The following is a 26046-nucleotide window of genomic DNA, read 5'->3' on the forward strand; positions in this document are numbered from 1 at the left end:
CCACCTAGCACTGCTTTCAAGGTTAAGATGCAATAAAATGAATAGCACAAACTCAAGAGTTTCCACTAATTACTTTCCTCCACTGCAATACTGACCAATTATCCATATCCTACCTCCTCCAGCTTCCATCTTTTATCCACTTGCTTCCTCATTGCTAAACATTGCCCATTTATTTCCATGCTGCTTAGTTGTTTTAAAAGCCTATGGTAAGAGAGATTATAGAAAAAAAAAAAAAAAACAAAAAAAACAAAACAAACTAACAAAACAATAATTCAAACCTTTTGGTTATATAGCCGTTTTTCTGTTCATGATTTCTTCCAATACTTCAATAATTTGATGAAATACAAGACTTCCCTCTGCAGAGCCTGTGCTGGTATCCATATCTGATACACAGATCTAAGGAAGTTGTATCTTTGTAGTTGCCCGCTAATTATTTCTAGTGCAAATTGCTTTCTGTTTCTCATTTGATTTTCATCCTTTGTCCTATGACTCGCGTAAGGTAAAGAATTTTTGCATTTGCATAAGAAACACTATTCTGAACAGTGTGTTTTCTGCATTCATTCAGCTTTCTCTAACTCATTAGTTGTAAAGTTCACTCATGGTTTTTATTTAAAGTGTTGCACCTTGGTCCCCCTGCAGTTCAGATGAAGTCCATTCCACTTGTGCAGGCTTTTTTCAGATGTGTACCTAGGTATTTTTACAAATTGAAGAAAATAGACTTTTGGAGTTTCATGCCTCAGATAAATTTGTACTGGCTTCACACTGCAGCTATATCAAATAGACATCTTGAAGGAGAAGACGCATTTTAATCACAAAAGGTTGACTTTTGTTTTAACACTAGGAAGAGATAAATTGTCACAGTTAAAAACATTTGAAAGTGGGTTTTGTGCTTAGTCCTGTGCTGAAGAGGTGTCATACAGCAAAAATATCCTCAATTCTGTGTTAATTTGTTTGAGGAAACATTGGATTTTTTTTTTCTCAAAAACAGCGCTATAATGGATCAGCAAATTTATCCAGCTTCTGCTTGTGAATATTCCAAATATTAATGAATATATTGAGCTGATGATGGGGTTAGTGATGCATTGTAAAAATGTTAAAATTTCATATAGTCCTGCTTCATTCTTATAGCTATAATGAAGAGGGCTGTATTGTGGCTAATTCAGATAATCTGCATGGGAACTAAAGCAATGACTGTGAAGGAGAATGTGGCATGTCATCCCCCTAGGCCATGGAGCACTCCATTTGCTGGAATAGCTTCTAACTGCTATTTAGTGGGCAGCTAGTGGAAAATAAAATTGCTTCAGGCAAGCGCGAATCTTATTCTGTATTATTAATGTTTGCAGTCTGTGTGAGGAATAGGGTAAACCAACTCCATTTCTAATAAGGGGAGAAAACTGGAGGCTAAAGCAAAGGGAGGGAAAGATCAATATCTTCTTTTAGCAAGATTTCTTTGAAGGATTGTGTTGTGCTGAGTTTTTGCTGAGGGTGGAGGGAGATAGGAATAGTAGGTTAGACACCTGTATCTTCTTCTGGAGACAGAGATTTCTGTTATCTAATGGTCATCCATAAGTGACTTGTTGATTAAGTTGGTAATCTCTGGTTTGCAAGAGCTCAGAGGTTTCTGGAAAACTGAAAGTTAGGAAGGAGCATTATGTGAGAGAAACATTTCACACCCTGAAAGCTGGGTGAGTTTAGCGTGCAGGATGAGCACGCCATAGTGTGCTGAAATCCTCCGGGAAAATGAGAATGTAGATTCTGGATGCTAACAAGTGATGAGATTTCCACTAAGAAAATCTGAAAAATTTCAAATTCTCTGAGTTTGTGTTTTGTTTGTTTAACTGGTTTTTGTTTGTTCAGTTTTTTGTTTTGGTTGGGTTTTGAGTAAATAAGCTAAAGTTAGGCCAGCTTTATGGTATTGAGATAATGAAACATTACTAATCCATATAAATTGGGTCTAGAGGAACCTGTTCATCTGGGAATCTGTGTGTCCATTTATACCAAAAACTATTGAGGTCTGGGAGGGCTGTGGGAGTAGCCCATCAGAAAACCTTTTCTTCCAGGTTTTCCGCATACTGGCCCTACAAGAGGCTTTCATCTTTATAAAGTAGATTTCCCAAAATGGTGTCATCTGTGAACTGGCTGCCCTCAGGATAGAGAGAGGAATGTTTCAGAGATGATACAATGTATTCAGCAGGATGGTATGATCTCACCTCAGGCAAGATTTACTTTTCCTCCCCACTCAAATTTTCTGTCAACTCTTCTCTCAGTGTGCCACCTGCTCTCCTGTGGACTGGATGTTAGACATAGCAAGTGCATGTGGTATATCTCTTCTGGGAAATATCTTCCAAACTGCCCATGGCTTTCTTTCCTGATACCTCCTAGTTCTTGATCAGACTGAGCAGGGGTGTGCATGACTTCATCAAGAGAAGATAGCGGTGTGTATTCCAGAACACGTGGGCTAAAACACACATGTGACGTCAACGAGAGTGAGTGACTGGTTGGTACTCCAGTCTAACATTCAGATAAACTTTAATACCCATATTCAGTACTTACATTTGTTTCCTGAAGAAAGAATTCATGCTGTAATTACTGTGCTGGGATGGATGGTGGTGCCTCTTTGCTTGCATGCCAAAAAAAAGCACACATCTGGCAAGCCAGATGTGAAGATTTTACATAATCAGCACAAATCTTTTGAGATCTTGTTGATTGTTGTGTTTGGAGAGAATCCATAACTACCAAGTGCAGAGTTTACTTCTAAACTCTATAAAATAAATTTTTATTTTAAATACAGTGGGTTGAGTGGACATGTGCAAATGTTGAAATTCCTATTAGCAGATGGGAGTCAGAAAACATGAAATGAAGGCTAGTAGTAAACCAAAGCCTTCAATCTGCATTAGGATTGCTGAGAGGCACCAAGCAGCAAACTGCAACTTCTTCTAACATGTTGAGTTGTTTAAATTTTGTCTCTGAGAATGTAGATGGGGAATATGAGAAGAACTCTTGATAGCTTTATATGTAGAGAAAAATAACTACCTGTCAAGTGAGATAACAACTATGTGATATGATAAGTGATTTTCTTTAATTTTTAACTGGATCAGTTTTGAAGCATCATAGGTAACAGCTATCAAACAAATGTCCGACTATGATGCAAACAATAATTTGTGTGATTTTTTTCCCTTCAAACCCTTCCCAGAACAGAAGTAAGGCTGTACTGCCAAATTATTCATTTGCCACCTCATTTTCCATTTGTGTAATTTCCTTTGGTGCACTGGCGATGGTATGTTGTGCTATCCTACAATACCTCATCTGTTGTGTAAGTTTAAAAGTAGTTAATGTTGGAGTAGGAAGGGCTAGCGTGACAGTAATAATGCAATTCATCCTTGAGTTTCAGTATTCCTTTCCACCATCAGTATTTGTTGTGGAGGTGATTTTTTTACATCTCATTATGAGGCTTTGATTATTCTGTTTGGAGAGGGTAGTGTCTGAACTTACTCAGGATAGTTTATTTCATAAAGCCTGCACTGATGTTTTTTTCCCTTCCATTAATATATATGGCTTAACTTTTATGGTATGCTATTTGGGGGTTTTTGGGATTTTTTTTTGAGAACAGAAATGTAGTAGAATTATGCAGCATAACTGATCTTAGCCTTCGGGGGGCTCAGAACCAAGATTTTTCTCCTATCCATCTCCTAAACACCAAGCCATGGTGCCCTGTGTGAGCAGCAGTCAAATGAAGAGCAGCTGAGAATCCCTTGGACTCTAAAGAAAAACAGTACACATAGCTAATACTTATTCAATAAGAAATTAATGCACTCTCTGAAATCTTATAGATTTACCTCATCCTTTTTCTGCAGGGAAAAGTTGATCCCTGGTGTTCTTGAAGCCCCTGTGTCTCTAAGAGCAGACTGCTGTGAACGTGCAGGACTCGGTGCTGATGGGCACAGCGGCTGTGCGCACACTGACTGTCCCACGTCTCTAATTTGCTACAAGGGCTGCAAGGAGCTTTGCTGCTCCTTGGCAAATGGAAAAAGCTCTTTCAAAGAGGAATACTGAACTTCCTGTTGGGTCTCCAAGCCTCTTGAGGTGAAGGCTGTATGGCCTGCAGCACAGCTGAAATCATGACTAAAAGTCAAGCTGCCAAGGCAGAAATCTTGTTCAGCTGATACTGATGGAAGAGAGTTTGCGGGTCCTATCCTTTTAGCCACAAATATACATGTGGCCTCTCTGACCAGAGAGAATTCCCTCTGTCCCCAGCAGCAGCCTCTGGAACCCACAAGAGACATTAACTACAGTGCTGTGGAAAATGGGAAATAAACAGCCTGGCTATTTGACTTAGCTTTCATTTTATAGGTTAACTTACAAAGAATTTTTTGTTTTCTGTTTTGTTTTTTTTTTTTTTAATTGAAAGCTGATGCTTTAAAGCTTTAAATTTCTAAATCACAAATTCAGTGTTAGAAGGGCAAAGAACACCTTTACTCAGCTGAGACATTTATTAGCCATTCTCTCTTTTCACAGAATCACAAAATAGTCGAGATTGGAACAAATCTCTTGGGACTGCCTAGTCCAACCTGCCTCCCTCAAGAGGAGTCAGCTGGAGCAGGATGTTCAGGGCAGTGTGCAGTAAGATTATGAACATCTCTGAGGATGGAAACTTTACAGGCAATGTTTTAGTGTCTGACCACCTTTGGAGCAAAAAATTACTTTACAGGCAATGTTTTAGTGTCTGACCACCTTTGGAGCAAAAAAGTTGTTCTGTGTTCATATGGAATTCCATGGGCATCATTTGCCCCCATAAACAGTGAATGCTTAAATGTTAAAAAAAAAAAAAACAGTAACCACTAAACAATACTTAACATTATGGATTAAGAGAAGAATATTTAAGCTTCTATGTAATCACTGTGTCAGTAATGCTTAATAAGACATGACTCCTTGTAATGTCTGATTTTTTGCTGAAATAATTGGTTAAAAGAAAAATTGTGACAAAAATAAGTTAAAATGGTGTTTCTTCTCCCTTGCTTCTGTTCTCCTTCATTCTTCCAGCTAATAAGAAAAAAAATATTTGTAGGAGAACTTTGATTTCATCAACATATTCCTCTTATGATTGATAGGAAAAACACCAGGTGAGACCTTCAGCACTCACTATTTGCAAACCAAGAGCAAGATCTATGTTTATCTAGACCCGGTCCACTCATTGAGGAGATGTGTGAGATGTGCACTTGCTGCATCCTTTTAGAAGCAGGGGTGAAAATGCCCTGCGTTTTGGGTGCTCTGTGAAAATGTACTGCATTTGAGCACTGGCATGTTAGAAATGGAGGAGTGGATCTGGGGGAAGGGCAGGGGGCAATATGCAATTCTAAAACTTGTGATTGCCCATCCCAGAACTGAGCTTGCATTGGGCTTTCATAAGCTCAGATTGACAGCACTTCTCAGGATATCACAAAAGGAGCTCATGTAAGACAGGACATTTTTCATCAGTCAGAATTTAAAACCTCTCCCAGAGAGGCTGGTAAAACTGGCAGTCAGCCTACAAAGTCTTTGTTATCTCAGAAGGGCAAATCTTCCTTGCATTCCTTGTGGGATACCACAAAATTAAAATCACCCTAACTTCCCTTGATTCTAGCCTACTTTGAGACTTATCTTGAGAGCAGGAGGGTTCTTAGGCCAGTACAGGCCCATTACACCTGCCAGTCACAGTGAAGATTCAGGAGGTGGGTACTGAGGGACAAAACTCAAGTACAGCGAAGTGAGGGCTACAGTCTGTATGTTTTTGTGAAGCACTGTTAGGAAACTTCCCTGTCTGACCATTCTGGAGCACTCTGGCAGTCATGCTCCCACCACCAGACACTTTCACTGCTGGTGTCTTCACAGTAGGCAGCTCCAGGGACCCAACAGGACTCTGGGTTTACTCCCTGCACACCCCACACCCTCACAGTCAGAAAAGGTTTCCTCAGGGCTCAGCCCTGGGTTTTTCATAGCAGGGTCTCAGACTCAGTCTAGATTTCTTGAAGTCATTTTACCACGGTGCAGCCACGGAATAACAGCTGGAGCTGGTGCCTCTATAGAGGAACCATGAATGAGAGAAACCCTGGGCTTTTGTACCCTCACAGTCTGAGGTCTTCCAGCTGAATCATCAGCTCCTGAGTACCTCCAAGTGTCCATCACTGGCTGGGCCACTGGTCCCCACTCTAGTGCAAAGGGTTCGTATCTTGCCTCAGAAACATGGTATGTAAAGTTTGAGTGTATTCTTTCTTTTTGTTGCTTAAATGATGCCTAAGAACAACTGTCACGAGGTACAATTGTCCCTTCTTGTTAGGGCTACCAACTCTTTTACTCTGTCTGCAGTATGAGATGTGAAGTCTCCTTGTTAGAGAGAGCAGTACCATCATTATGAGATGACCATACAGCAAAATTGTGCAAGAGCACTACCAAACAGATGGTGTCCTGGTACAGTGCAGCACTCCTATTTGAGTTTCTTAAGCTCTTACATACAGAATATTATCCCTGCATCAACAAAAACATTAGAAAAAAATTCTTTAAAATGTTATCCTCCAGAAGAGTCTTGCTGAGAGCAGGTAATAGCCAAGAGACTTTGGCTAGATGATCTGTTACTTTTAGGCAGCATGCAGTCACTAATCCACTGGGCTTTATGGGTCTATTTAAATTAGATATATGCAGGCAGTGCATTATTTATAACCAAAAGCATGAATAATTCAATGTGCCCACTCTCAGCAGGTATCCAGCTTGTGCCAGAAGCCTGCACTAGATCCTTGCTTTCAGAATAATGAAGAGACTATTAGATAAGTCTCTTTTGCTTGTATGCTCCAGTTTGCTCTGTCTGCTCTTCCTTTTGTATTTCGAGTTTGGCTCTTTTGTCAGTGAAGAAGAATAGATGATGTATTCTCTACATTATTCCCTTCATCTGGAGATGACATACTATGTCTAAAACAAATTATGTAAATCCGTTTAGGATGAATGCATTAATTTCATTTCTCTTTCATTGTGATGGAGACAGTGGCATGTTCAAGACAGGGAATTAAAGGCAGCATGGCTCAGGGAAAGCACAATGCTCCTGGCCTAACAAATCTGGTCTGCTACCCTCCAGTGCACAGCTTGGGCTCAGCTGTGTCCTGAGAATAGTTGTGGCCGCTCAGCCTTGTTGGACAGTGTCTGTTGTATCATCCTCATGCTCAAATCAGAGGCTGGAAAAGAGTTCATACTACCTGCTCTCCAGCCCTCCTGGCTTTTTGTAACAAGTGGTCTGAGTTAGGGCCTTCTAGTAGGAGGGTTGCTGCTGCTTGTTCCTCTCTGAAATTTAGACATCAAGTCCAGAGCAAGCAATATAGTAAGCTAAATTTGTCTGTCCATTTTGAGTCTGAGCTTCTCTGAAAGAGCTTAAAGTGCTATTGCTAGTTTCTGCCCAAGCCCAAAAGTAACCAGGTATTGCAGACAGGTTTTAAAACACTGGGGCAAACAACCTGCACAATTTGGGGAAGAAATAAAAATTCTTCAGAACATGTGACGTGCTGGGTTGTAACACACAAAAGTCAATGCAGCAGAGATCTCCAAGTTCCCTACAGCTGAAAAAAGAATGCAAGTGCTTTACCTATAAACTTTGTTCTAAATCCTTCGTGGTCTGTTACTGAATCAGTGAAGAATTGTTGAGGTATTTTTCTAGGAAATAAAATACATTAGTTCAAGCTCTCTCTGTCTGTGTGACTACAGATGAGCTATAATTTTCTGTACCTCAGGTCCTCATTTATATACCTACATAATAATAGCTCCCTACTCATTGCAGTAATATGAAGGGAAAAATGCACCAAAGATAGTGAGCACTTGAGAGTCGTGGTTTGGAAGGCAAGTGGAGTTAGCTAAATATTATAATTACAGTTCTCCTACAACAGCCCAGAAGAGATTGCTTCTGTAGTCACTAAAACACAGCAGTTAGAGAGTACAGCCAGTTTATACAGGAGTATAGCAGCATTACACAAATTTATGTAAAAACCATGATTAAAACATTCTACAAAGTTGCTGCTTAGAATTCGTAGCCTATATGGTTATAACAGCTCTATGTGGAAAATTGCAAGTCTTCAAATCTCCAGGTACATCATAGGGTCTTCAACAATATAAACTTTAGTGGAATGTTTAAATGGATAGTGTTCTTGGGTGTCATTGCTTCAGAAATAAGAAACAGAGAAAACATGCTGTGATCAGATATGATATCATCATTTGTACCTGGCTGAATTTTGACTTCCACACTTCCTGCCAAGGTCTCTTATAAAAGTACTGACCTTAGCCAGCATGGCTTAACAGAAAAGAATCTAACCAAATCACATAAAGAGTAGAATGTCCAAAAGTAGAAAAAAACATACTCTGGCAATATAGTGGTATCCTTAACTGGGATTAAGCAGTAAAATCTGTTTCAAATACTGTGTAGAAAATCCATACTATGTGTGAATTCTTTTTCGATTTATTTTTCTTGGTTTAGCATCTTAATGACTGGCTATAATTCCCCTCTGAATGTGCAGTGATTCAATGACAGAATCATTTCACAAAATTGCATTGTTTTGTTCCAATGGGAAAGACAGGTTCTGTGCTCCAAAGCGGAAACTTAGCTTATTGTAGAAAAAGACACTCAGAAGATAAAAGTCTCACAGAACTTCAGGATGATCTGGAAAAAATTCTTAATGAAGGTATTTGACTAAGAAAGGGAAATTCTTCCCAACTCTAATAAATTATCAAAGAGCTATGTCCACTTCATACTGTGTGATTTGAAGCTGTGGTGGCACACATGCATAAAAGGTTTATGGTAGGGATGAGAAATAAAGGGTGCAGAAAAAACTTTGATTGGTCATCAGTGACCTCAGTAGTTCTACTAATGGTTCTAAGATTCCCCCTTTGTCCTACCTGGTGAACAAATAAGGGAGAGAAATTCTAACCCAATGATGGCTTGCATATCAAATCTATGAATCTCAGAAGCAGAATCTGAAAGTCTTCAGGGGAGGAGAGCTTGAGCTTTCATTAAACCTTTTTACAAGTTCAAGATGGCCAGTTGCAGCTGAAACATTGGTGTGAGATTCTTTGCCTCATAGATCTGTGATCATAGAAGAGCTCTGGAAGTCAAATTTCAGGTAACTCAAAACTTTATTTTCATCTGCTGCATGATTTCTTTTAAGGTACTCCTGGAAAACATAAAATATAAGTTATATACAACTGATGAAGGAATTGGAACCTAAAAGCTGTTTTGCTTGCAGCTACTCCCCACAAACTTTGCTGTCTGCATCACAGCCAGTGCCTGTCATTTCCTATTTGGAGGGAGAGAGTGCTTTCCTTAAGCTGTATTAGCAAGATATTTACTACTCAAACTCCTACTTATTACAGGTACTTGGACCCCAGTGGCCCACTGTGATGGATTTTTATATCAATGTTGCCACCATAAGTAAAGAATAAAGTGTTGTAAGAAAGTGAGAAGGGAAGAGATAGGAAATCAAATGTATGTATGCATTAGTTTGGTTTAGACTAGGTTCATTTAGCATTCTCTGATCACTACAGAATCAAAACAGTTTAAAAAAATGGGGTATTTATTCTCATAAAATCCTGTCTGTAGAAGTGAGATAGTGCTCCTCTGTTTATCTGGGGAAACAAGGCACAGCAAGATTCATGCAGAGTTCATTGAATGTAAGGAGCCTGGTTTTAGGATGTGTTTCCAGGGTAGGCTTCTCAGATTAGGAACTATTTAGGAGGCATTGCAGGGAGAGAGTTGTATGAGACCCAGTAAAAATCAGGCATGAACTTCTGCAACTTTTGCCATTGGTCAGGTTGCAATTGGGAGTAAGCAAGTAGAAAGTTATGTATTCCTAAACTGAAATGAAAGAGAAACAGTATCTAGATGAATAAGAACTTGAAATTAGTAAATATTTTATAATAGAAACACTACCAATTTGAGAAACACTGAGGAGGGAAAAATAAAATAAAACTCTCCAAAAGGCTGCTATCAGTTGTGAGTAGCAACTTAATTGTTCATCCAAGAAACTGTTGCGTACCTCTCAAGAGCAGAGAGGGCACAGACGTTTTCTGCCTGTGCCCCTCAGTGACCCTTGGCTGGCCACAGGGCTTGCAAGGGCTTTGCTGATCTCATTGTATGAGCTACTTGCGCCTAAAACCAAACAAGAGATGCAATCTCTCCAGTGCTGCAGAGTATGGGTGTCACCAATTCCCTTGAGGGCTCAGAAAATAGGGCAAGGTAGAGGAAGGATTTCCACTCATTCAGTGCGCTGATGATCTGTAGTTTGCAGGAGCACATCTCCGATTCTGCAATTTGACTTTAAAAATCTATTACTGGATTGAAGGCAGCAACTCTGTGGTTTGAAGCCAGAGCAGGGCCACCTGCCCACTAGCTTCACTATAGCTCTGTGAATGTTCCAGTGATGATAATTCTGTTCAGCTGCTAGCAGAGTAGAATCAACAAGAGATCATTTGTTGACAGACGCTGCAGAGATAGAGGCCTTGAATTCCTTCTTTAGCCTTAAATATTCTCCATCAGGACCTCCAAAGATATGCAGAAGGTCTGCGATTACACCATCTCTGGCATATCTTCCTCTTTGATAAATTTAGGGCTTCATTTCTCAGGGCTATCAATTTGGCAACTTCTTACCCAGTGCTAAATTTACTGAAGGTTGAATGAAGGTTCTAACCATAATATTTGGATTTATGAACTCTTCCTTGTAAGACATGTTCTCTTTGAATATCATTGACTAGGAAATAAGCTAAATGAAGACATAATCCTGCAGCATGTCCTCTTTCTGAAAGAGTGCACAGGCTGGAATTGCTCTTACCTTGGGCAATGACTTGGAGTTTCAGCCTGAACATTCTTTCATTTGTTCTTTCTCAGTTTCAACACCCACCACCCCCTCCCCAATATATATTCACTCCTTTCCTTCCTCGCAGCTTTTCACCTAACTACCTACTTTTCAATCCTTATGACATTTTACAGCTGAACAAGTTTCCCTTGAACCAGTGATTGCCTCAGAGCCTCTTTGACTCTTGCTGCAGTTCACCCTCTGTCTGATCCTTCTGGAGCCTTCCTGGAGCCTTCCACACAGCACAGTGATTCAGCAAACTCTGTGTCGGATTTCTCTCCTGACAAGCAGAACTGGTTTGAATAGGATAGGATGAGAAAGCTAGAGATTGCAGATATTACTGTATCACGTATTCCTGTATCAAACTGAGACTTGTTTGAAGTTTTTGAATAAAAAAATCTAAAGCAAAGTATCAGCTGAAGCAAAATAGTTTATTTAAACTTTAACTGCTTCAGTTTTAAAACAATCACTGTAAACAAAAGAGAATTCTTCATTTTCAAAAATGTAAAAAGGTTTAGATTACTTTGAAATGCTTTCAAGATGCAAATTTAAAAAAACATTGAAGTGCAGCCATCCTCACACAAAAAGAAAAACAAACAAAAATAAACAAAACAAAAAACAACAACAAAACAACAACAGACACCCAAAGAACCTCTGAAAGTCAGTGAATTTCCATGAAGCATTTAATGGAAGCACTTTCTGACCGGCATTATGAAACTTTAGGTCTCCTCACTTTCTCCTGTGATGCTAATCATGGACCAGTATAATCATATAGCTCCAGTTATGCCTGGTTAATTCCATTCTACACCAAACTCTTTGGATGAACCACATTGGGTGCATTGATGCAGCTCCTGAGAGGCCAAGCAGAACTGCCTGTGCTGGTCCAGAAAGAACAGCAGAGCTGTGCTAGCCCTGAGTTGAGCTGAGCTGAGTTCTGCCTGCTGAGCTCAGTGCACAGAGTCTGAGTGCCAAGCAACAGAGGGAGTTTGCTCCTGATACCCCAGCTGGGTTATTTAAAACCAGGTGATGTGCAGATACTGAATACTCAGTTGTTCAATGTCAATAAATCTTTTCTTTGTTTAGTGGAACACAGCTGAATCACAGCTTTGTACAGTCGCAGGTATGAGGAAAATCTGAACTGAAATCAAGTACAGCTCTGGCTTCCCGTGTTTCAACAGGCATTCTGCTTAGCACATTTTGAATTTCTTGTTAAATGTCAGACAGAATAAACAGTTCTATTTCCCTGCTCTGCCAGGTATTATGCAGGCTCACAGTACAGTGAAAACCATGCTTAACAGACTGAGACAAACATAATTTTAAATAAAGAATTACTGTCTCGTGCTTTGAGAGAAGTGCTGGGGAACCTCCACCTCAGAGGCAGCGGGGACCAAGCGGAATACAACAGAATGATTTTTATTTAGCGAATACCAAAGACTAATTCTGCACTTGGTACACAACAAAAATCAAGCAGTGGTACCTGTCAGCACTGGGTCCTTGGAGGGTTGGAGTGCAGCAGGAGGACAGGGGCCGTTTTCAGTAGGGTTTTCAGTGTCAGAAAGAACTGCAGTAGACTGCAGTGAAATTCATTTTTGCTGGGAGTTGAATTCTGACTGGACTACTAAAATGTAGCATTATTTTCCTGTGTTTATCCAAGACACACTGACGCTTTTTAAATTTTTAAATTGCCTTCTTGTCTGCTGGCAGCACCTATTGAGAGCTGAAAAGGCTGAAATGGCTAAAGAGGGAGCTGATGAATAAAAATGGTTCAGTTGTCCACTGCTCAGTGGATCAGCAGCCTCCTTGCTCATGTGTCACCAAATAACCAAAAGTGAGGAAGGCAAGGTACTGAAGACACTCCTGGGGTCTCAGCGTGGCGCAGCAGGGACTATGCATTGAGAAGGCACAGAGACATCACTCAAAGCTAGCACTAATGTCTGTTCCTTTGCAGCAAGAGTGCTCCACTATTCCAGTCACCTTATCTGACTGATGTTCGTGACTTTAGGGATTTTTTTCTGTTGTAGTGCTCTTTTTTGTTACACTATGATGCCAAATACCTTCTGTCTGGGCACAACAAGCTGTCGGGCAAAACCTCTGTGTTCTGGTGTTTTATGTTTCTCTTTGTGAAGTAAGGTGGGAAGAATGGGGTGCTGGAAAAATAACCTTAAAAGGAATTGGAAGATGATGTTAAAAAAACATATTTTCCTTCTATTCCTTCCTTCCATTCCTCCTGTGTTCTGTCCTACTAGCGGTGGCACACTGTCATAAACCCAAAGCAGATTAAACTGAGGTTTTCCTATCTGTATACAAAGTTTCATTGCTTTAAATAGAGATTTTGTCACAGGGAGGCTGATTCTTGCCCATTTGTCCCTCAAGGTAACCTGAATACCTGCAGCTCATTGATATCTTCTTTTGCTCTCACATCGAAGTGAATTATGGATTAGGCCTGATACCAGAAGAGTTTGTGTTCCCTGGGATACCCACAGGATGAAGTACCAGATGCTCAGCATCTTGTAGGTCAGGGAGTGTTAGACACTGACACTGGCTTGAAATGGCCAGACTGGATTTTTAGCCCACAAACACATCTCTTTCTCTGTTACCACTGTTCTACCTTGACTAAGATATTTACCAAAGTACCTGGCATTACATGAAGGCAAGTAGGGATGGAAATGAGGAAAATGGCCAAATTTCCTTTTTTTGTTTCCTGCTCTTTGTTGATTTCCCTGGCTTTATTCATGATTCCAGGCCTGTGCAAGAAGACACAGAGCCCTATGTAAAAACTGATGTAACAAACACGATTTCATTTTACAGTTTCTTTCAGTTACTTTAACCCATGGCTCAAAAAGAGTCAAAGGGATTTCTTTTTACTATGACTTGGCAAATTTTTGCATGTACATTTTATGTACTGCTGCTGCACATTGTTTAGTTGAGTGGTACCCTTGTCCTTAGGCTCAAGCCCTGGGAACAGTGGTGATGGAAATGCCAGTACTGCCTCAATATGTCACTTCACATTGGTCTCCTGAGACAAGAAGGCCACTTATTTCCAGAAAGGCACAATAATTTGTGTCAGCTCGTTAAGCCGGCATACTGCTGATTCAGGCACTGAACTCTAACAAAACACTTTGTCCCAGCTCTGTAATGGCCTGTCCCTTGTATTGCCTTGGGGATAACTGAGATAAGTTCCTGGAGGGAAAGGTCAAAGAACTCAGGAAAGATTGTTATTGTCAATCTGAATTAAAACTGATGCTAGAAATATAATATTTGAATAGTGCATTGAATGACTGGAGGGGAAAAATCTTGTGGAGAGTATGTGTAAGCGTTAAACCCCAGACAAAATAGAACTGCTGCCTGTATATAAGTCTCTGAAAAGGAAGGAAGAATTTAATAGATTAGGAGTGGAACTTGGTCATGGCCTTATTAATTCATTTCCAAGACTGAGGGAAGAAATCTTTATCAAAAATACCATAAGGAGAAAATGCTAAGTGACCAATGCAAGACAGGCCAAATAATTTTGAAGGAGGCAGCAGGTAGTACAAGAGATTATTCAAGGAGGTCAAACAGAACAAGTTTTTGAAGGATTTTTCTTTGGTTTTGGGCAATGGGTGATATTAAGCTGTTCCCCACAGAACTATTTAGGACAGATGTTTGGGAGGGTGGATCCCAGAGTACACTTCTTTATGGAACTAAGACTGGGTGCAGTGTTCTGTTTGCACTTTGTATCTGCTTGGGTTGATTTAATCTGGATCTTTTCAGAATCCTGCTAGGGGACTGTCAGAAGCGAGAGAGCAAGCTCATTCCTTCTGAGCTGAAACAGCAGCTCAAGAAATATGGATAAGGCTGCTCAATTTTGCAGAGGTGTCATTTTGTTGGGGGGACAGGTGCAGGGAGGGTATGGGGAGATCTGCTTTACAGTGAAATTCCTTTTGGTCTCTTGATATTAAGTGAGCTAACTTTTTCAGATGAAATCTGCAGCACCAGTTTATGTACTTAATTGGATGAAGGAGTTTAATACAGCTGTAATTTTTATAACCTCTGTCCCATGCATGCTTCACCTGCCTCTTCACCTGCCTTTTCTTTGTGCTTTAAATAGGTGCAAATATTGCTAGATAACCCGAAAATGCTCTCACCATTCAGTCTTCCTATTAATTGGCAAATGAGAAAACTCTTTCATTTTCTGTGTGCTGTATTTTGCTGACTGCTTGCTTTGATTTGGTAGTTTAAAAACAGCAGCATAAAACCCTATTTTCATTTGCCTAGTATATAATTATTGAGTCACACTTCTCCTATATCAGACAAAAAGCTGAGTGGTTAAAAAACATTTGGTTTTGGGGAACTGGTTCTAATATCAGGCTCTTTGGAGGATACTAAATTTTTTTTGCAGAATCTTGCAAAAAATGTAGCTGAAACTGAATAACCCGTTCAGACAAAGAAGTAGACCTATTGCTCAAATTTTCAAAACAAATCAAGACTGATTTTATTTTTGAAGTATATGGTCCCCTGCTTCCACTTTCTGTGACAACAACCATCACTATGATTTCACTTACACCTGAAAAATGCCAAGCCTTATGCTTCCGGGACCAGAAAATACAAAATATCATCAGGAAATGTGAGCTTGATAAAATTTTCCAACTTCTTGACAGAGATACAGATAAAGTTTGGGAAATCTGTACCAATATATCCTCAAAACTATGCATTTGAGATTTTATGCTTAATTGTTCTAAAACCACACATGAAAGTTAGTGGCGGTTATCTCCCTCTGTCTTGAAATATCGATAAATCTTGTGTTTGTCATATGAAAGTTTGGATATATTCCTAAACTGGATTTTTATCTTGGTCTCCACAACCAGAAAGAATTGCTTTCAGTAGACCTTGATTGCCACAGCAGCTTCATTAAATCTTCTTCAGATTATTTCTGACAGCAATATTGGATACTGGAAGGGCTTCCAAGTGCTGTAAATTTTCTTAGAGTGAATACAGCTGAAATCCCTGAAGAAATACAATGCTGTTTAAACCTCTTTTTGATTCTTACCCCAGTCTCTTTCTCTCTCTACTTCTCAACATAAGAATCAACTCAGCTGTTTCCCACACATTTTATATTTAAAAGCTATTAGGGACATTTCTTGTATAGTGTTTAATTTAGATGCTGTTTTATACAGCAACTTCTGGCTTGGCAAAGGGAGGATGACATTGTGAACTTGCAGAAAGCATCAAGTCAGTGATAGGGGTGTCTGCTAATATGCTTTCTAGTCATTTGCATTAATTAGCTGCATTAAGTAGGTTCATTTAAGAGATATGTTCAACACTTTGTTTCTGAATGAACCAAATTCATATCTCTTCTGCTCTTCATTTTACTCTGTTCTTTATTTTTAGTAGTGTACATCTATATGAGCCCTCAAGTAGCATTCAATTGTTGCCGCAGTTTATGGAGAGCTTCTAATAGGTTTGTACTAGCTTTTAGTCTCTGAATTCAGGCATGAAGTGGTCTTAATGAGCAAATTCTGAAAATGGATGTATGCCTGGTGAATACTGACTGCCCTTAGCAAAGTGATGAAGGAGGCCTTTCTGGTTCCAGCACCAGCTCCCACTAAAACAAGCCTGGTTTCACTAGCACGTCTTGAGGAAGGGAGCACTCCACAAAAGCTGTAGGAAGTGGTGCTAATGCATGCCTAATGCCATAATCCCAAAAATGCCATACAAGACAGTGTGGTGTGCACTACAGAAGTATATATTAACCATGGTTTTCTCCCCAGTAATTGCAATGACTGGAGAAACCAGGAAAAGATGACAAATGAAGAGGGTTTTATGATAGGTTCTCTGATTCTCAAACTGTTCTGGCACATATTCATTTAAATATATGCATATGTGTAGTTATAGATTTTTTTTATTTTCTTTCTCCCTCCCATTTTCATTTGAGGTGACTGATTTGTAAACTTTCCTTATAGACAGTAGTATCCTTTAAACTCTGTTACATTTATTTCATGCTGTGCGATAATTGTCAGGTGATCTCATGTAGCACATTTTGATCTGTCTATAAATCAATGTACATTAGCATGTTCTTAAGGCTGAGCAGGATTTTGCTGGGAGCATCTGCTCCTTGCTCCACAGAACTGTAATCACAGTTTCAAGTAAGAGTCTAATAGATGTAATGCTGCAGAAGACTACAAGGACTTTTCACTGGGGCCGTTCTCTGAATGTCTCTCTAGCTGGGGTTGAATCATTTAGTAGTGAGATTAAAACCATTCATAAAGCCTTGCAATGGGAAACGTCTCCTGTTCAGACACTGGATATAACCTAACTTTATTCATGTTGGAATAGACAGCACGATGCAGATAAGCAGCATTATTCTGTTGAAAGGTAGTAAGAATCAGACAAAATTTCTCTTCTGTCTCATTTTGAAAAAAATTGTGTTTAAGGAAGATGATTATGGAAGCCTACCAGTGACAGACAATATGTGCAGCTCAGTTCTGTCACTTATGGGTTTGTTAAAGTGGTTAAGGTATCAACAGTCTGGTTTTAGCCATAAAATTAGACTACAAATCCAGATCACAGGACAAGCCAATGTGTCCTCTATCTAAAAGTATGTTTGAATATGGCTGAATATTCCAGAAAGGGCTGGAATTGTTATTAGCAGGAACATTTGCCACTAATGCCGGTAGCATGTAAAATCTACTTTCTAAATCATGTGTGCCTATGTAAAATAAAATATGTTCATGTCCCTCTGCCTCATTCTTCATTTTTCTAGAGTGAAATCAGACAGATGAATACATTTAATTAAGGCATCAGAGAAAGGGCTAGTTGGCTTTGCTAGTACAAATTAGTTTGAAAGCGAAGAACTTTTATTATTCTCTTGCTTGTTATGATAGACAGATTGATTTTATAATTTCCTTGAGACATAGAACTAACACTGTTTTTAAGAGGGGAGTGGGATAGAAGGTGTGTAATAGCTGCATATCCAAGAGGTAACAAAAATGTTCTGTTAGAGTAATGAGAAAAGATATTATAAAAGTGGGTGTATTTGTGGAGGCTGAGGAAAAATATGCACCATATCTGAGCAGAATTGCTGAGTTTCTTTCTCCATGGGCTAAATAAGATCTAGTTATTTAGAGTTCCTCAGGGTTGCTAATATATTTGTGAAGCTATGAGTATTTTGTATGAAACTCTTTTTTGTGTGAAACATTGCTCTTCACATGCCCTCAGCTTTGTCAGATTTGAGATGAGAAAGACACAGTGTAATTGAAATTCAAATAAATTGGATGTGTGCCTCTGACTTTAAGCCTCATTCTCAAAACATTGCTCAGAAGTGGAGGAATTAGAGTGAGATTTTTTTTCCCCCCTGATTTTTTCTACAGATTAGTATTGTTCAAATATTGGTGGAATTACACAGTCCCCAGAGATTTTAAAAGAATCAAACAAAGCTTTGGGTTTATCCTCCATCTACATTCTAAGATTAAACTGGATTTTAAACATACTGAGAGACATCCAAAATCTCCTGGGTTCTCAGCTGATGCCTGTAGCATCAGTGCAGCCTCTGTGACAGGAGGTGGGGAGGTACAGCATGGGAGCCCAGAAAATGTGCTCTGTAGTCTGAGATGGCAGAAATGAGCATTTGCTGCAGAGGGGCTGTGCTGCCTTACAGCCACTGAAGGTTTTGTGCATTAAAAATCTTTTCTTTAAGACAAATATTCTCCATCAGATGTCAGGTCCTGTTTTTCTTCAGGTCAAATGAGAACTACAAAACGAACCCATTCCCTCATCTTTTGGCTGCTGAGCTTGTCTAGCAGTCTTGAATAACAAAAGCAGATGAAAAAGCTACAAATCAAGATTCTACTCTGCAATGTGGAAAGCAACATCTAGATTTTGATTGTTTTATTTATTTATGTATTTATGCAAATTATGAGAAACATTTGGGTTGCACAGCTTTATCATTAGAATAATGCTACTTAGTCATGCAGGCATGTCATTTTACTGTGGCTGTGGGAGATCCATTTTTTAATGTAAGCCTATTAAGAGCTCAGGGTAACTTTTCAGGGCATAATATAGGAAGGCAGAGTACTCATTGGATTCAAGAACTAGAAAATTCCCCAGGAACCTCTCTAATCATGTTTTCTTGAACCACTCTTTCCAGGCCCAGACATCTAACCTCAAGGTTTAGGGAAATATCCTGCCAACTTTACAGCCCTTTCATCAAATTAAAAAGACAGATGAACACCAGTGCCACACTTAAAGTTTTTTGGTGAGAGGAAAAATAAAATTTTTTCTCTCCTTGATTTGACACAAAGTTAGATGCATTACCCAGGAGACAGTACCCTGCCCCAGAATATCTTATAGTCGCTGGCTAAGTCTGTCTCTAGCTTGATTTGACAAGATGCAACAAGTCAAGAATATTTCACTCCAGTTCAGCTGATCCAAGACTTGTTTTATAGTCCCTATTTCAGGATTTCATGGCAAGGGAAAGAACTTCTACAGAAGCTGTTGAGGTCCCAGCTGAATACCCTGAAACTTAGAGTACACTGGTGAACCAGCCTCACATCTTTGCTTGAGGCTGGGCAGGGTTGTCCTTGTGTCTCCTGTGCAGAGAAGGAAAACACTCTATTTCAGTACTAAGTCTAAGGTGGGGCACTTTATTTCTCAGCTGCCTGTGAGGGGAAGATGTGCTCTGAGAATGCCAAAACTTGCAGAGAAGTGTGACACATTGCACACTCCTGCCAGGACTTGGCAGCAAGATGGGATCAATTTGTGGCGTGCTATGTGGCCACTATCAGAAAGAATGAAAATGAGGGACATGGGGATATACAGGGCCAGTGAAAAAGAAAACTGCAGTAGTACCTAACATAACAGCTTTGCCATTTGCAGCCACAGTCCTGTGTACCTTTCCTCTGTTCTCTTCTTTCTAAGCATATCTAAAAGGGGAACTTTGTGTTGGGTTTTAAATTGCAAGATCTCCTCTGTACTGTAAACTCTTGCTAGCATGGTGCTTTGCTATCTAAAACTGGCCATATGGTATGTAACTCAGATTTGTGTTAGCAACAAAGCCCTTATACTTCTGCTTCTTATTTGAAATAAAAGAGTAGACCACAAGTTCCTATTGCTTGACCATCACTTGAAGTATGGTAGGAGTTCCAGGGCTATAAAGCAGGCTGGTTTTGGGATAAAACCAACCTGGTTGTGAAGGCTGTACTTTAATTTGAGATTTTTGTGGCTATAACAAGCTGACAGATACTTCAATATTACACTTAGGCTGAGTTAATTTAATTGAATAAAAAGAAGCTTATTTCTAAATGGTTGTTTATATGATTGTCCAGTATGTACTAAATAAAAAGTTTGGAAATGCAGTTTGGCTCTCTCCTGAGTTTCCCCATAAAGAAATTACCTCAACTGTTCTGTGTTAAAGTGCTCAGCAAAAACCAATGTCCTGTTTCTGGACAGCTCCAAGACAAATACTGTAATAAATAAAATTAATTGTAAAGATGGAGAATTAATGAAAGCTAGACTTTTTACAAGGGCCCATAGTGACAGGACAAAGAAGAATGGCCATCAGCTGAAAGAAGGCAGGTTTAGATTGGATATTAGAAAGAATTTCTTCACTGTAAGGGTGGTGAGATACTGGAACAGGTTGCGTAAAACCTTGTGGATGCCCCAGCCCTGGAACTCTTGAAGGCTGAATGGTCTAGAGAGAGAAGTTGGTTTGGAACTGGGTGATCTTTAAGGTCCCATCCAACCCAAGCCATTCTATGATTCTATGAAAATAAAAGAGCAAAACAAGATGTCTGGGCCCCTGACTCCTAATCAGAAATTCATACTCCTTTCCCAGTTACATCAGTGTTTCAGGTTTTGTGGGCATACTTGGCAAGATATCCATCTTTTAAGCGGAAAGCAAAATCTAGTCACTGTACACTTTCATTTTGGTTTCCCTGATAATTTCTCTGCAAGTATTCTTAATGAGAACTGCTGTGGCATGAGCAAAATTACTCAGTCATGACAGAAGTGTGTATTGTGCTATAGGAGCAGGAATACAGTTGTGTGTATGCAACCTGATTTGAGATTTCATCTAGTTATGATTCAGTTGTGGCACTTAATTACTGCATCCTCGGGTCTTCTGTAATAGATGTGTTTTCTTAACCTCCAACCTCCAAGTCTCCCAGCTGCTAGATGAAGAATTCTTTTATAATTGCAAAGCTATTTGGGAATACTACAATCTTTTTTTGAAGTGAAAACCACAGCACAGCATACTAAGAAAGCAATTTATTCGAAGTCAGAGGGGCAGGTCGCTCTGTTTCAGATTGTCAGTGTGTTTTCAGTAGGTTTGGGTCTTTTTGATTAGGACTGGGGCAGGAGGGGAGTTGATTGGACTTTGTTGAATAGACTCCAGGTTGTGAGCTATTTCCTCTGAAATACTCTTCACACAGCAGTTGATTTGCAGTAAGGTACATGATAAATTCTCATACAGAATCCATATAATCTAAACATCAAGATAAATCAAAAAGTGCTGTGCATTGTGATCCACTCTATTTTGTCTCTTCTAAAAGTCAAGAAAACACTGAAAAACAGTTTGCATGCCCTTGGGATATGAATTCACTACTCTTGTCTAAAAGCGTTATCAAACCTGTAGCTTTGGGAAAGACACTCTAGCATATAAACAGGTTTTATCTTCCTTTCACTTCTTAGACTTCTGAGCAAGAATCTATAAAATTAAATACTGTTATTCAAGTTAAAATTGAATAGCTTTCCTTTTTTAAACAATGAAATCCACATAAGTACAATACAAATGGTTCCAAAATTAATTATAAAGAAACCCAATCCTTACCGGGGGAAATTCCAAATTTCATTTATAAAATAAATTGTGTCAAATGCATTAGAGCTACAATACGCCTGATAGACACTTTAAAGGGAATATAGTGATGTGCATATTTCATGAGAATAAGGAAAAACCGAAGTCTTGCTAAGCTTGCTTTGTGGTTTACATCCTAACAGGTTGGGTTGAGTTGCCTGGGTATTGTCACCTGATGCGCTGCCTATTGCAAGTTGCTAGGGGTCACAGATTTCAGTGATGGAGATACTGGATAAAAGGAAAACACCCCCACAGCACGTGTTTTCTGGGGAATCAAAGGCAGGTGGAGTAGTGGAACCACAAATGTCTAATTGGGTGATTTTTTTTCCAAGCCAGGAAGAGAAATGTGTCAGGTGGAGGGTGCCCAGGAACTGTACACCAAGCAGCTTAATCACCACCAGGACTCATTGTGCCTGTCTAGTGGAAAACACACACAGAGTGGCACACGATTTAGTTATCTCCAGAGTGACAGCTGGACAGGGGTGTTGAAGATCCCAGCTGGGGGTTTATGTCTTTAAAGTGATACTTAAATACTTGGGTCCTTGTGTGAACCTAGCTGTTGGTACATTACAGACACTGGAAATGTTCTGAGCTACTTTTATATGCTAGGCAAGCAGAGAAATAGATAATGTGTGGCGACCATTTTTTTCCCCTTAAATTAACTCCTCTGTTATCCCCTTATTTATAAAAAAATTGAACAAAAGCATGCTGTAATCTATTTTTATAAGTTATGATAGTCATTATGTGATTTTTACATTTAGTTTGCCTAGTTTTCTATTTATACAGTGAAAAGAGAGATTAAGTATTGTGACTAGAACTTCCAACTGGGCTCTGGAGTTACAGCTGTCCAGCTGGCTCTGACTCATTTCAAGAAATAAAAATGCTAAAATCTGAAGTCTAATAAGATATGTTCCTGCTGCATGTAAGATAGAAAGCATTGCCCATCTTGCATGTTTTTGTACTTTCAACCTGCAGCTTCTCTGCAGACAAACAAATTTTCCTAGCTAGCAGGAATAAAGTTAATCTGAATAGATAAGATTGCAGCCAAGTAAAATTGGAGCGACATTCAAGAGTAATAATGATTCTTTGTGTTCTGAAATTCCAGGAATTCTAAATTCAACTAGAAAATAAATAGATTATTCAACACCTGGAAGGATATGAGAAGTGCAGATTTTAAAAATATACACCTGTACTTACTCAATTATGGGATATTTCTGGTGAATTGTTACAATAATGATGATTTATATTAATTTATATTTGTGACAGTAGGTTTTTGAAACAGCAATCTAATGACATAAATGGAGTATATTTTGTTAGTAAAGAAATGGGAATTAACTGCAGTCTTTTTGTTTAGTGAAAAGTTTTGTGATCTCTAAGTATTATATTTTCTTATGTTTTCAAACAACAGAAGATATTCCAGGTTTACTGCAAAATGAAATTCATGTATAAAAGCTGTGAGGTCTTGGGAAAATTAAATTGGTTTGGCTTTGATTAGAATCAAAAGCTGTTACCCTAATTTGACTTCCTATGAATTTAGTGAAACTTTTAAGACTAGTTCAATTTAGACATGCTGTTTTGGAGCAAAATCAAAATGCTGTATTGTCAAAAAAGTCAAACAAGATACTTTAAATATTTCACCTGTGTTTCCAAAATGAAATTTCTTTGAAATAGCTTAAATGTAAAGATGGGTGAAAATGTTTTCCATAGGAAAAACAAAACTGGTAAATCCTTAAACCAGTTCTTTTTAGAAATAAGGCTTTAGCCTTACACTATTCTTCAGCACATTTTTAAGGTCATATCTAATACCACAGGGAGCAAAAAATAATGTGGGGGTCAGGAATTTGGACTTAGTAAAACAGTTCCACAGCAAAACTAAAACCTGTGGTGCACTTCAAAGAGCTTCTCATAATGTGTGAGAGTGCATTTTCAAGGCTCTTCACCATCTAGACTCAAAATTATTTTGTCTCATTGCACGTGCAAAACATGATTCCATTTGTGCATGATAGCTAGAAAAATTCAGTTTGGCAGTGGTGGCAGGATGATTTCTGGGAATGGGACGTAAGGCATCTCTCTACCCTCCTACCTTGCCTACACCCCTCCTTGTAAGCCATGTAACTCCACTGGTGGGAAAGTTTACAGTAGGATTTCCACCCCAGGGATAACAATAAGAGCTGCTGGTGTAAGCCCATGCACAGCTTGCCTTCCATTGACAGATAGCACAGAATTACTGTGGATGGAAGGATCTTCTGGAGATCAGCTAGTTCACCCATTCCTGACTAAATCAGGGCCAGTCAGAGCAAGCTGCCCCAGACCATGCCCATGGGTTTTGAACACCTCCAAGGATGAAGACTCCACAGTCCTCAGGACAAGCTCTTATAGAATCACAGAATCCCGAAATGGTTTGGGTTGGCAGGAACCTTCAGAGGTCATCCAGTCCAAACTCTTGCAGTGAGCAGGGACATCTTCTACTGGACCAGGTTCCTCAGAGCCGAGTCCAACCCCACTTGGAGTGTTTCCAGGGTTGGGGCATCCACCACCTCTCTAGCTCTTGAAAAAATTCTTCTTTATAGCTAGTCTGAATCTACCCTCTTTTAATTAAATTCATTGCCACTTGTCCTACCATAAGAGGGCGTATGAAAAAGTCTGTTCCCATCTTTCTTGTAGGCCCCCTTTCAGCAAGCGACAATCAGGTCTCCCTGGAGCCGTCTCGTCTCTAGGCTGAATGACCCAAAGTGACTCAGCCTGTCCTCACAGGAGAGCTGCTCCAGGCCTCTGATCAGGTTTGTGGCCCACCTCTGGACTTGCTTCAACATCCCACATCTTTCTTGTACTGAGAAACAGGGTTCAGGTGTTTAACCACCATCACAGCTAAAGAAGTGTGTTCCTGTTTCTCGGTTTGTTCCCGCTGCCTCTCATGCTCCCACTAGGCACCACTGAGAAGATTCTGAGCCTGTCATCTTAACACCCTCCCATCAGGTATTTATACACATTTAATAAGATCCCCACTGAGACTTCTGTAGGATAAGCATTCCCAGTTCTCTCAGTGTCTCCTTGCATGGCAGCTCTTCCAGTACCTTTCTTTCCAGGAAGTCAATGTCTTTCTCATTTTGAGGCACTCAAAGAGATATCACTCAGGCTGCGGCCTCACCAGTGCTAAGGAGAGATGAATGATCACCTGCCTGAACACAGCCTGAATATTGTAATCATAAATGGCTGGTTAAAGCTAAATTGTGCTAGGGTGGATGACTGAAGCCCACACAGTTCTGACAAATGTCAGTCTTGGAGTGGATGCCTTTCCTCTTAAACAGATCAGTCATTGTGCTGATGAAGAACATATTTTCAACTCCTTCCTTGAACTCCTGGCACATGTAGATTATTCTGAGGTTTGGCTCTAGACCCCCACCTTGTCTAGGGCAATTATACTTAAACAAAATCAGACTTAAGGTAATGGTTCTGTAAGTACCATAAAAATACCCCTTCTTCAAAATTTAAAACAACATAAATACACAAAGAAAAAAATAAATTGACCAATCACAAAATCTGAATGCACAGTCAGATTGGGACTTTGATTGGTATCAGTGCATGCAAAGGCAAAAACTTGATATCAAATCTTCACTTAAACAGACTGAGCCACCAGTTATCACATACAGCTCAAATACCAAGTTTAACATCAAGTTAGGGCTCACAAACTTTAAAGGAGGTTAAATCCAGGTATTTTTTCCTTATCATTTTACATTTCAGAACAGAGAAAAAATCAGTTTGCTATTTTTGTCTCTAAAACTATCTTAAAATTTGTCCTCCTGCCTACCCATCTCTATTTCCTCTCTTTTTGCTAGAAGCCAAAGTCTGCCTTGAACCAAACTGATTTCTAGGTAAATTTTTAAATGCAAATAGCATGAAATAAAAATTGATCCATTGTTAAACATTTCCTCCTCAGGAGTGTTCTGAAGTTGTTCATAGGCATAGCATCCAAATGCAGTCAGAATGTTTTTGATGTTGGTGGAAGTTTGAGCTCAGTGTCAGAGCTGAAAGGTGATTTGAAATGCAGTTTAGCTCACTGATGCATGGCCCTAACTTATGGAGATTTTGGTCTAAGGTAGTTCCAGCTTACAAATTGATTTTCTAAGACTGTTTGTGGCTTACTCTAGCAGTACCAAATCTGGCTCACAAACTTGCACCAGAAACATAAAACCTTATGGCTTATTGTGAGGACCTTTTCTGAAATCCAAGCCATATTGCTTTCAGCTGAATTTTGTTTCAGATTTGAATTTGTTTGGAGCAAAGACTAGAATGAGAAATTCAGGCAGAGTACATTTGAGAGAACTGCTCCTAGTGTGAGGATAGTAGCTCAAAAACAAAGCGAGA

The 26046-nt window shown here is 39.4% G+C and overlaps 1 long non-coding RNA gene across 1 annotated transcript in view; it reads right to left on the minus strand.

Annotated features, from left to right (window-relative positions):
- Positions 1-2221: 2221 nt before the first annotated feature.
- The window catches only part of LOC134419870 (uncharacterized), a 48467-nt gene continuing 24642 nt past the window's right edge, over positions 2222-26046 (minus strand). Inside the window, exons 2-3 of the long non-coding RNA XR_010028183.1 lie at positions 8905-9179; positions 2222-2458 (exon numbers count right to left, since the gene is read on the minus strand). This is a non-coding gene — a long non-coding RNA (uncharacterized LOC134419870). The remainder of the gene's footprint in view (positions 2459-8904; positions 9180-26046) is intronic.

This window comes from Melospiza melodia, chromosome 6 (assembly GCF_035770615.1).
Source record: "Melospiza melodia melodia isolate bMelMel2 chromosome 6, bMelMel2.pri, whole genome shotgun sequence".
Taxonomy (NCBI): Eukaryota; Metazoa; Chordata; class Aves; order Passeriformes; family Passerellidae; genus Melospiza; species Melospiza melodia.